The sequence below is a fragment of the Anomaloglossus baeobatrachus genome, chromosome 2 (genome assembly GCF_048569485.1).
Source record: "Anomaloglossus baeobatrachus isolate aAnoBae1 chromosome 2, aAnoBae1.hap1, whole genome shotgun sequence".
NCBI lineage: Eukaryota > Metazoa > Chordata > Amphibia > Anura > Aromobatidae > Anomaloglossus > Anomaloglossus baeobatrachus.
The window spans coordinates 400,397,102-400,410,486 of NC_134354.1; the positions used below are offsets into that span (position 1 = coordinate 400,397,102).

Below are 13,385 nucleotides of genomic sequence, written 5' to 3' on the forward strand. Positions count from 1 at the left end.
CTCTGATCATGAGTGATGGCTATGGCAGCCATAGAAAGGGACGAGTATGGGCTATGTCAGTGCACGCCATGGGTGGCTCTGATCATGAGTGATGGCTATGGCAGCCATAGAAAGGGACGAGTATGGGCTATGTCAGTGCACGCCATGGGAGGCTCTGATCATGAGTGATGGCTATGGCAGCCATAGAAAGTGACAAGTATGGGCTATGTCAGTGCACGCCATGGGTGGCTCTGATCATGAGTGATGGCTATGGCAGCCATAGAAAGGGACGAGTATGGGCTATGTCAGTGCACGCCATGGGAGGCTCTGATCATGAGTGATGGCTATGGCAGCCATAGAAAGTGACAAGTATGGGCTATGTCAGTGCACGCCATGGATGGCTCTGATCATGAGTGATGACTATGGCGGCCATAGAAAGTGACAAGTATGGGCTATGTCAGTGCACGCCATGGGTGGCTCTGATCATGAGTGATGGCTATGGCAGCCATAGAAAGGGACGAGTATGGGCTATGTCAGTGCACGCCATAGGTGGCTCTGATCATGAGTGATGGCTACGGCAGCCATAGAAAGTGACAAGTATGGGCTATGTCAGTGCACGCCATGGATGGCTCTGATCATGACTGATGACTATGGCGGCCATAGAAAGGGACGAGTATGGGCTATGTCAGTGCACGCCATGGGTGGCTCTGATCATGAGTGATGGCTATGGCAGCCATAGAAAGGGACGAGTATGGGCTATGTCAGTGCACGCCATGGGAGGCTCTGATCATGAGTGATGGCTATGGCAGCCATAGAAAGTGACAAGTATGGGCTATGTCAGTGCACGCCATGGGTGGCTCTGATCATGAGTGATGGCTATGGCAGCCATGGAAAGTGACAAGTATGGGCTATGTCAGTGCACGCCATGGGTGGCTCTGATCATGAGTGATGGCTATGGCAGCCATGGAAAGTAACGAGTATGGGCTATGTCAGTGCACGCCATAGGTGGCTCTGATCATGAGTGATGGCTACGGCAGCCATAGAAAGGGACGAGTATGGGCTATGTCAGTGCACGCCATGGGTGGCTCTGATCATGAGTGATGGCTATGGCAGCCATGGAAAGTGACAAGTATGGGGCTATGTCAGTGCACGCCATGGGTGGCTCTGATCATGAGTGATGGCTATGGCAGCCATAGAAAGTGACAAGTATGGGGCTATGTCAGTGCACGCCATGGGTGGCTCTGATCATGAGTGATGGCTATGGCAGCCATGGAAAGTAACGAGTATGGGCTATGTCAGTGCACGCCATAGGTGGCTCTGATCATGAGTGATGGCTACGGCAGCCATAGAAAGGGACGAGTATGGGCTATGTCAGTGCACGCCATGGGTGGCTCTGATCATGAGTGATGGCTATGGCAGCCATGGAAAGTGACAAGTATGGGGCTATGTCAGTGCACGCCATGGGTGGCTCTGATCATGAGTGATGGCTATGGCAGCCATGGAAAGTAACAAGTATGGGCTATGTCAGTGCACGCCATGGGTGGCTCTGATCATCAGTGATGGCTATGGCAGCCATGGAAAGTGACAAGTATGGAGCTATGTCAGTGCACGCCATGGGTGGCTCTGATCATCAGTGATGGCTATGGCAGCCATGGAAAGTAACGAGTATGGGCTATGTCAGTGCACGCCATAGGTGGCTCTGATCATGAGTGATGGCTACGGCAGCCATAGAAAGGGACGAGTATGGGCTATGTCAGTGCACGCCATAGGTGGCTCTGATCATGAGTGATGGCTATGGCAGCCATGGAAAGTGACAAGTATGGGGCTATGTCAGTGCACGCCATGGGTGGCTCTGATCATGAGTGATGGCTATGGCAGCCATGGAAAGTAACAAGTATGGGCTATGTCAGTGCACGCCATGGATGGCTCTGATCATCAGTGATGGCTATGGCAGCCATGGAAAGTAACAAGTATGGGCTATGTCAGTGCACGCCATGGGTGGCTCTGATCATGAGTGATGGCTATGGCAGCCATAGAAAGGGACGAGTATGGGGCTATGTCAGTGCATGCCATGGGTAGCTCTGATCATGAGTGATGGCTATGGCAGCCATAGAAAGTGACAAGTATGGGCTATGTCAGTGCACGCCATGGATGGCTCTGATCATGAGTGATGGCTATGGCAGCCATAGAAAGTGACAAGTATGGGCTATGTCAGTGCACGCCATGGGTGGCTCTGATCATGAGTGATGGCTATGGCAGCCATAGAAAGTGACAAGTATGGGGCTATGTCAGTGCACGCCATGGGTGGTTCTGATCATGAGTGATGGCTATGGCAGCCATAGAAAGTGACAAGTATGGGGCTATGTCAGTGCACGCCATGGATGGCTCTGATCATGAGTGATGGCTATGGCAGCCATAGAAAGGGACGAGTATGGGCTATGTCAGTGCACGCCATAGGTGGCTCTGATCATGAGTGATGGCTACGGCAGCCATAGAAAGGGACGAGTATGGGCTATGTCAGTGCACGCCATAGGTGGCTCTGATCATGAGTGATGGCTATGGCAGCCATGGAAAGTAACGAGTATGGGCTATGTCAGTGCACGCCATAGGTGGCTCTGATCATGAGTGATGGCTACGGCAGCCATAGAAAGGGACGAGTATGGGCTATGTCAGTGCACGCCATAGGTGGCTCTGATCATGAGTGATGGCTATGGCAGCCATGGAAAGTGACAAGTATGGGGCTATGTCAGTGCACGCCATGGGTGGCTCTGATCATGAGTGATGGCTATGGCAGCCATGGAAAGTAACAAGTATGGGCTATGTCAGTGCACGCCATGGATGGCTCTGATCATGAGTGATGGCTATGGCAGCCATGGAAAGTAACAAGTATGGGCTATGTCAGTGCACGCCATGGGTGGCTCTGATCATGAGTGATGGCTATGGCAGCCATAGAAAGGGACGAGTATGGGCTATGTCAGTGCACACCATGGGTGGCTCTGATCATGAGTGATGGCTATGGCAGCCATGGAAAGTGACAAGTATGGGGCTATGTCAGTGCACGCCATGGGTGGCTCTGATCATGAGTGATGGCTATGGCAGCCATAGAAAGTGACAAGTATGGGCTATGTCAGTGCATGCCATGGGTGGCTCTGATCATGAGTGATGGCTATGGCAGCCATAGAAAGTGACAAGTATGGGCTATGTCAGTGCACGCCATGGATGGCTCTGATCATGAGTGATGGCTATGGCAGCCATAGAAAGTGACAAGTATGGGCTATGTCAGTGCACGCCATGGGTGGCTCTGATCATGAGTGATGGCTATGGCAGCCATAGAAAGTGACAAGTATGGGGCTATGTCAGTGCACGCCATGGGTGGTTCTGATCATGAGTGATGGCTATGGCAGCCATAGAAAGTGACAAGTATGGGGCTATGTCAGTGCACGCCATGGGTGGTTCTGATCATGAGTGATGGCTATGGCAGCCATAGAAAGTGACAAGTATGGGCTATGTCAGTGCATGCCATGGGTGGCTCTGATCATGAGTGATGGCTATGGCAGCCATAGAAAGTGACAAGTATGGGCTATGTCAGTGCATGCCATGGGTGGCTCTGATCATGAGTGATGGCTATGGCAGCCATAGAAAGTGACAAGTATGGGCTATGTCAGTGCACGCCATGGATGGCTCTGATCATGAGTGATGGCTATGGCAGCCATAGAAAGTGACAAGTATGGGCTATGTCAGTGCACGCCATGGGTGGCTCTGATCATGAGTGATGGCTATGGCAGCCATAGAAAGTGACAAGTATGGGCTATGTCAGTGCACGCCATGGGTGGCTCTGATCATGAGTGATGGCTATGGCAGCCATGGAAAGTGACAAGTATGGGGCTATGTCAGTGCACGCCATGGGTGGCTCTGATCATGAGTGATGGCTATGGCAGCCATGGAAAGTAACGAGTATGGGCTATGTCAGTGCACGCCATAGGTGGCTCTGATCATGAGTGATGGCTACGGCAGCCATAGAAAGGGACGAGTATGGGCTATGTCAGTGCACGCCATAGGTGGCTCTGATCATGAGTGATGGCTATGGCAGCCATGGAAAGTGACAAGTATGGGGCTATGTCAGTGCACGCCATGGGTGGCTCTGATCATGAGTGATGGCTATGGCAGCCATGGAAAGTAACAAGTATGGGCTATGTCAGTGCACGCCATGGATGGCTCTGATCATGAGTGATGGCTATGGCAGCCATGGAAAGTAACAAGTATGGGCTATGTCAGTGCACGCCATGGATGGCTCTGATCATGAGTGATGGCTATGGCAGCCATGGAAAGTAACAAGTATGGGCTATGTCAGTGCACGCCATGGATGGCTCTGATCATGAGTGATGGCTATGGCAGCCATGGAAAGTAACAAGTATGGGCTATGTCAGTGCACGCCATGGGTGGCTCTGATCATGAGTGATGGCTATGGCAGCCATAGAAAGGGACGAGTATGGGCTATGTCAGTGCACGCCATGGGTGGCTCTGATCATGAGTGATGGCTATGGCAGCCATGGAAAGTGACAAGTATGGGGCTATGTCAGTGCACGCCATGGGTGGCTCTGATCATGAGTGATGGCTATGGCAGCCATAGAAAGGGACGAGTATGGGGCTATGTCAGTGCATGCCATGGGTGGCTCTGATCATGAGTGATGGCTATGGCAGCCATAGAAAGTGACAAGTATGGGCTATGTCAGTGCACGCCATGGATGGCTCTGATCATGAGTGATGGCTATGGCAGCCATAGAAAGTGACAAGTATGGGCTATGTCAGTGCACGCCATGGGTGGCTCTGATCATGAGTGATGGCTATGGCAGCCATAGAAAGTGACAAGTATGGGGCTATGTCAGTGCACGCCATGGGTGGTTCTGATCATGAGTGATGGCTATGGCAGCCATAGAAAGTGACAAGTATGGGGCTATGTCAGTGCACGCCATGGATGGCTCTGATCATGAGTGATGGCTATGGCAGCCATAGAAAGGGACGAGTATGGGCTATGTCAGTGCACGCCATAGGTGGCTCTGATCATGAGTGATGGCTACGGCAGCCATAGAAAGGGACGAGTATGGGCTATGTCAGTGCACGCCATAGGTGGCTCTGATCATGAGTGATGGCTATGGCAGCCATGGAAAGTAACGAGTATGGGCTATGTCAGTGCACGCCATAGGTGGCTCTGATCATGAGTGATGGCTACGGCAGCCATAGAAAGGGACGAGTATGGGCTATGTCAGTGCACACCATGGGTGGCTCTGATCATGAGTGATGGCTATGGCAGCCATAGAAAGTGACAAGTATGGGCTATGTCAGTGCATGCCATGGGTGGCTCTGATCATGAGTGATGGCTGTGGCAGCCATGGAAAGTAACGAGTATGGGCTATGTCAGTGCACGCCATAGGTGGCTCTGATCATGAGTGATGGCTACGGCAGCCATAGAAAGTGACAAGTATGGGGCTATGTCAGTGCACGCCATGGGTGGCTCTGATCATGAGTGATGGCTATGGCAGCCATAGAAAGTGACAAGTATGGGCTATGTCAGTGCATGCCATGGGTGGCTCTGATCATGAGTGATGGCTGTGGCAGCCATAGAAAGTGACAAGTATGGGCTATGTCAGTGCACGCCATGGATGGCTCTGATCATGAGTGATGGCTATGGCAGCCATAGAAAGTGACAAGTATGGGCTGTGTCAGTGCACGCCATGGGTGGCTCTGATCATGAGTGATGGCTATGGCAGCCATAGAAAGTGACAAGTATGGGGCTATGTCAGTGCACGCCATGGGTGGTTCTGATCATGAGTGATGGCTATGGCAGCCATAGAAAGTGACAAGTATGGGGCTATGTCAGTGCACGCCATAGGTGGCTCTGATCATGAGTGATGGCTATGGCAGCCATGGAAAGTGACAAGTATGGGCTATGTCAGTGCACGCCATGGGTGGCTCTGATCATGAGTGATGGCTATGGCAGCCATGGAAAGTAACAAGTATGGGCTATGTCAGTGCACGCCATGGATGGCTCTGATCATGAGTGATGGCTATGGCAGCCATGGAAAGTAACAAGTATGGGCTATGTCAGTGCACGCCATGGGTGGCTCTGATCATGAGTGATGGCTATGGCAGCCATAGAAAGGGACGAGTATGGGCTATGTCAGTGCACACCATGGGTGGCTCTGATCATGAGTGATGGCTATGGCAGCCATGGAAAGTGACAAGTATGGGGCTATGTCAGTGCACGCCATGGGTGGCTCTGATCATGAGTGATGGCTATGGCAGCCATAGAAAGTGACAAGTATGGGCTATGTCAGTGCATGCCATGGGTGGCTCTGATCATGAGTGATGGCTATGGCAGCCATAGAAAGTGACAAGTATGGGCTATGTCAGTGCACGCCATGGATGGCTCTGATCATGAGTGATGGCTATGGCAGCCATAGAAAGTGACAAGTATGGGCTATGTCAGTGCACGCCATGGGTGGCTCTGATCATGAGTGATGGCTATGGCAGCCATAGAAAGTGACAAGTATGGGGCTATGTCAGTGCACGCCATGGGTGGTTCTGATCATGAGTGATGGCTATGGCAGCCATAGAAAGTGACAAGTATGGGGCTATGTCAGTGCACGCCATGGGTGGTTCTGATCATGAGTGATGGCTATGGCAGCCATAGAAAGTGACAAGTATGGGCTATGTCAGTGCATGCCATGGGTGGCTCTGATCATGAGTGATGGCTATGGCAGCCATAGAAAGTGACAAGTATGGGCTATGTCAGTGCATGCCATGGGTGGCTCTGATCATGAGTGATGGCTATGGCAGCCATAGAAAGTGACAAGTATGGGCTATGTCAGTGCACGCCATGGATGGCTCTGATCATGAGTGATGGCTATGGCAGCCATAGAAAGTGACAAGTATGGGCTATGTCAGTGCACGCCATGGGTGGCTCTGATCATGAGTGATGGCTATGGCAGCCATAGAAAGTGACAAGTATGGGGCTATGTCAGTGCACGCCATGGGTGGTTCTGATCATGAGTGATGGCTATGGCAGCCATAGAAAGTGACAAGTATGGGGCTATGTCAGTGCACGCCATGGATGGCTCTGATCATGAGTGATGGCTATGGCAGCCATAGAAAGGGACGAGTATGGGCTATGTCAGTGCACGCCATGGGTGGCTCTGATCATGAGTGATGGCTACGGCAGCCATGGAAAGTGACAAGTATGGGGCTATGTCAGTGCACGCCATGGGTGGCTCTGATCATGAGTGATGGCTATGGCAGCCATGGAAAGTAACGAGTATGGGCTATGTCAGTGCACGCCATAGGTGGCTCTGATCATGAGTGATGGCTATGGCAGCCATAGAAAGTGACAAGTATGGGCTATGTCAGTGCACGCCATGGATGGCTCTGATCATGAGTGATGGCTATGGCAGCCATAGAAAGGGACGAGTATGGGCTATGTCAGTGCACGCCATGGGTGGCTCTGATCATGAGTGATGGCTACGGCAGCCATGGAAAGTGACAAGTATGGGGCTATGTCAGTGCACGCCATGGGTGGCTCTGATCATGAGTGATGGCTATGGCAGCCATGGAAAGTAACGAGTATGAGCTATGTCAGTGCACGCCATGGGTGGCTCTGATCATGAGTGATGGCTATGGCAGCCATAGAAAGTGACAAGTATGGGCTATGTCAGTGCACGCCATAGGTGGCTCTGATCATGAGTGATGGCTATGGCACCCATGGAAAGTAACAAGTATGGGCTATGTCAGTGCACGCCATGGGTGGCTCTGATCATGAGTGATGGCTATGGCAGCCATAGAAAGGGACGAGTATGGGGCTATGTCAGTGCATGCCATGGGTGGCTCTGATCATGAGTGATGACTATGGCAGCCATAGAAAGTGACAAGTATGGGCTATGTCAGTGCATGCCATGGGTGGCTCTGATCATGAGTGATGGCTATGGCAGCCATAGAAAGTGACAAGTATGGGCTATGTCAGTGCACGCCATGGATGGCTCTGATCATGAGTGATGGCTATGGCAGCCATAGAAAGTGACAAGTATGGGCTATGTCAGTGCACGCCATGGGTGGCTCTGATCATGAGTGATGGCTATGGCAGCCATAGAAAGTGACAAGTATGGGCTATGTCAGTGCACGCCATGGGTGGTTCTGATCATGAGTGATGGCTATGGCAGCCATAGAAAGTGACAAGTATGGGGCTATGTCAGTGCACGCCATGGATGGCTCTGATCATGAGTGATGGCTATGGCAGCCATAGAAAGGGACGAGTATGGGCTATGTCAGTGCACGCCATGGGTGGCTCTGATCATGAGTGATGGCTACGGCAGCCATGGAAAGTAACGAGTATGGGCTATGTCAATGCACGCCATGGGTGGCTCTGATCATGAGTGATGGCTATGGCAGCCATGGAAAGTAACAAGTATGGGCTATGTCAGTGCACGCCATGGATGGCTCTGATCATGAGTGATGGCTATGGCAGCCATGGAAAGTAACAAGTATGGGCTATGTCAGTGCACGCCATGGGTGGCTCTGATCATGAGTGATGGCTATGGCAGCCATAGAAAGTGACAAGTATGGGCTATGTCAGTGCACGCCATGAATGGCTCTGATCATGAGTGATGGCTATGGCAGCCATAGAAAGGGACGAGTATGGGGCTATGTCAGTGCACGCCATGGGTGGCTCTGATCATGAGTGATGACTATGGCAGCCATAGAAAGTGACAAGTATGGGCTATGTCAGTGCATGCCATGGGTGGCTCTGATCATGAGTGATGGCTATGGCAGCCATGGAAAGTGACAAGTATGGGGCTATGTCAGTGCACGCCATGGGTGGCTCTGATCATGAGTGATGGCTATGGCAGCCATAGAAAGGGACGAGTATGGGGCTATGTCAGTGCACGCCATGGGTGGCTCTGATCATGAGTGATGACTATGGCAGCCATAGAAAGTGACAAGTATGGGGCTATGTCAGTGCACGCCATGGGAGGCTCTGATCATGAGTGATGGCTATGGCAGCCATGGAAAGTGACAAGTATGGGCTATGTCAGTGCACACCATGGGTGGCTCTGATCATGAGTGATGGCTACGGCAGCCATGGAAAGTGACAAGTATGGGGCTATGTCAGTGCACGCCATGGATGGCTCTGATCATGAGTGATGGCTATGGCAGCCATGGAAAGTGACAAGTATGGGCTATGTCAGTGCACGCCATGGGTGTCTCTGATCATGAGTGATGGCTATGGCAGCCATAGAAAGTAACAAGTATGGGGCTATGTCAGTGCACGCCATGGGAGGCTCTGATCATGAGTGATGGCTATGGCAGCCATAGAAAGTAACAAGTATGGGGCTATGTCAGTGCACGCCATGGATGGCTCTGATCATGAGTGATGACTATGGCAGCCATGGAAAGTGACAAGTATGGGGCTATGTCAGTGCACGCCATGGGTGGCTCTGATCATGACTGATGACTATGGCAGCCATGGAAAGTGACAAGTATGGAGCTATGTCAGTGCACGCCATGGATGGCTCTGATCATGAGTGATGGCTATGGCAGCCATAGAAAGTGACAAGTATGGGCTATGTCAGTGCACGCCATGGGTGGTTCTGATCATGATTGATGGCTATGGCAGCCATAGAAAGTGACAAGTATGGGCTATGTCAGTGCACGCCATGGGTGGTTCTGATCATGATTGATGGCTATGGCAGCCATAGAAAGTGACAAGTATGGGCTATGTCAGTGCACGCCATGGATGGCTCTGATCATGAGTGATGGCTATGGCAGCCATAGAAAGGGACGAGTATGGGCTATGTCAGTGCACGCCATGGGTGGCTCTGATCATGAGTGATGGCTACGGCAGCCATGGAAAGTGACAAGTATGGGGCTATGTCAGTGCACGCCATGGGAGGCTCTGATCATGAGTGATGGCTATGGCAGCCATGGAAAGTGACAAGTATGGGCTATGTCAGTGCACGCCATGGATGGCTCTGATCATGAGTGATGGCTATGGCAGCCATGGAAAGTGACAAGTATGGGCTATGTCAGTGCACGCCATGGGTGGCTCTGATCATGAGTGATGACTATGGCAGCCATAGAAAGTGACAAGTATGGGCTATGTCAGTGCATGCCATGGGTGGCTCTGATCATGAGTGATGGCTATGGCAGCCATGGAAAGTGACAAGTATGGGGCTATGTCAGTGCACGCCATGGGAGGCTCTGATTATGATTGATGGCTATGGCAGCCATGGAAAGTGACAAGTATGGGCTATGTCAGTGCACGCCATGGGTGGCTCTGATCATGAGTGATGGCTATGGCAGCCATAGAAAGGGACGAGTATGGGGCTATGTCAGTGCACGCCATGGGTGGCTCTGATCATGAGTGATGGCTATGGCAGCCATGGAAAGTGACAAGTATGGGCTATGTCAGTGCACGCCATGGGTGGCTCTGATCATGAGTGATGGCTATGGCAGCCATAGAAAGTGACAAGTATGGGCTATGTCAGTGCACGCCATGGGTGGTTCTGATCATGAGTGATGGCTATGGCAGCCATAGAAAGTGACAAGTATGGGGCTATGTCAGTGCACGCCATGGGTGGCTCTGATCATGAGTGATGGCTATGGCAGCCATGGAAAGTAACAAGTATGGGCTATGTCAGTGCACGCCATGGGTGGCTCTGATCATGAGTGATGGCTATGGCAGCCATGGAAAGTGACAAGTATGGGCTATGTCAGTGCACGCCATGGATGGCTCTGATCATGAGTGATGGCTATGGCAGCCATAGAGAGTAACAAGTATGGGCTATGTCAGTGCACGCCATGGATGGCTCTGATCATGAGTGATGGCTATGGCAGCCATGGAAAGTGACAAGTATGGAGCTATGTCAGTGCACGCCTTGGGAGGCTCTGATCATGAGTGATGACTATGGCGGCCATGGAAAGTGACAAGTATGGAGCTATGTCAGTGCACGCCATGGGAGGCTCTGATCATTAGTGATGGCTATGGCAGCCATGGAAAGTGACAAGTATGGGCTATGTCAGTGCACGCCATGGATGGCTCTGATCATGAGTGATGGCTATGGCAGCCATAGAAAGTAACAAGTATGGGGCTATGTCAGTGCACGCCATGGGAGGCTCTGATCATGAGTGATGGCTATGGCAGCCATAGAAAGTAACAAGTATCGGGCTATGTCAGTGCACGCCATGGATGGCTCTGATCATGAGTGATGACTATGGCAGCCATGGAAAGTGACAAGTATGGGGCTATGTCAGTGCACGCCATGGGTGGCTCTGATCATGACTGATGACTATGGCAGCCATAGAAAGTGACAAGTATGGGCTATGTCAGTGCATGCCATGGGTGGCTCTGATCATGAGTGATGGCTATGGCAGCCATGGAAAGTGACAAGTATGGGGCTATGTCAGTGCACGCCATGGGAGGCTCTGATCATGAGTGATGGCTATGGCAGCCATGGAAAGTGACAAGTATGGGCTATGTCAGTGCACGCCATGGGTGGCTCTGATCATGAGTGATGGCTACGGCAGCCATGGAAAGTGACAAGTATGGGGCTATGTCAGTGCACGCCATGGATGGCTCTGATCATGAGTGATGGCTATGGCAGCCATGGAAAGTGACAAGTATGGGCTATGTCAGTGCACGCCATGGGTGGCTCTGATCATCAGTGATGGCTACGGCAGCCATGGAAAGTGACAAGTATGGGGCTATGTCAGTGCACGCCATGGATGGCTCTGATCATGAGTGATGGCTATGGCAGCCATAGAAAGTGACAAGTATGGGGCTATGTCAGTGCACGCCATGGATGGCTCTGATCATGAGTGATGACTATGGCAGCCATGGAAAGTGACAAGTATGGGGCTATGTCAGTGCACGCCATGGATGGCTCTGATCATGAGTGATGGCTATGGCAGCCATAGAAAGTGACAAGTATGGGCTATGTCAGTGCACGCCATGGGTGGTTCTGATCATGAGTGATGGCTATGGCAGCCATGGAAAGTGACAAGTATGGAGCTATGTCAGTGCACGCCATGGATGGCTCTGATCATGAGTGATGGCTATGGCAGCCATAGAAAGTGACAAGTATGGGGCTATGTCAGTGCACGCCATGGATGGCTCTGATCATGAGTGATGACTATGGCAGCCATGGAAAGTGACAAGTATGGGGCTATGTCAGTGCACGCCATGGATGGCTCTGATCATGAGTGATGGCTATGGCAGCCATAGAAAGTGACAAGTATGGGCTATGTCAGTGCACGCCATGGGTGGTTCTGATCATGAGTGATGGCTATGGCAGCCATAGAAAGTGACAAGTATGGGGCTATGTCAGTGCACGCCATGGATGGCTCTGATCATGAGTGATGGCTATGGCAGCCATAGAAAGGGACGAGTATGGGCTATGTCAGTGCACGCCATGGATGGCTCTGATCATGAGTGATGGCTATGGCAGCCATGGAAAGTGACAAGTATGGGCTATGTCAGTGCACGCCATGGGTGGCTCTGATCATGAGTGATGGCTACGGCAGCCATGGAAAGTGACAAGTATGGGCTATGTCAGTGCACGCCATGGGTGGCTCTGATCATGAGTGATGGCTACGGCAGCCATGGAAAGTGACAAGTATGGGGCTATGTCAGTGCACGCCATGGGAGGCTCTGATCATGAGTGATGGCTATGGCAGCCATGGAAAGTGACAAGTATGGGCTATGTCAGTGCACGCCATGGGTGGCTCTGATCATGAGTGATGGCTATGGCAGCCATAGAAAGGGACGAGTATGGGGCTATGTCAGTGCACGCCATGGGTGGCTCTGATCATGAGTGATGACTATGGCAGCCATAGAAAGTGACAAGTATGGGCTATGTCAGTGCATGCCATGGGTGGCTCTGATCATGAGTGATGGCTATGGCAGCCATGGAAAGTGACAAGTATGGGGCTATGTCAGTGCACGCCATGGGAGGCTCTGATCATGAGTGATGGCTATGGCAGCCATGGAAAGTGACAAGTATGGGCTATGTCAGTGCACGCCATGGGTGGCTCTGATCATGAGTGATGGCTATGGCAGCCATAGAAAGTGACAAGTATGGGCTATGTCAGTGCACGCCATGGGTGGCTCTGATCATGAGTGATGGCTATGGCAGCCATAGAAAGGGACGAGTATGGGCTATGTCAGTGCACGCCATGGGTGGCTCTGATCATGAGTGATGGCTATGGCAGCCATGGAAAGTGACAAGTATGGGCTATGTCAGTGCACGCCATGGATGGCTCTGATCATGAGTGATGGCTATGGCAGCCATAGAAAGTGACAAGTATGGGCTATGTCAGTGCACGCCATGGGTGGTTCTGATCATGATTGATGGCTATGG

The 13,385-nt window shown here is 51.6% G+C and overlaps 1 protein-coding gene across 1 annotated transcript in view; it reads left to right on the top strand.

Moving 5' to 3' along the window:
• The window catches only part of STPG1 (sperm tail PG-rich repeat containing 1), a 202,562-nt gene that overhangs the window by 477 nt on the left and 188,700 nt on the right, over positions 1–13,385 (top strand). The gene's annotated exons all lie outside the window — the stretch shown is intronic.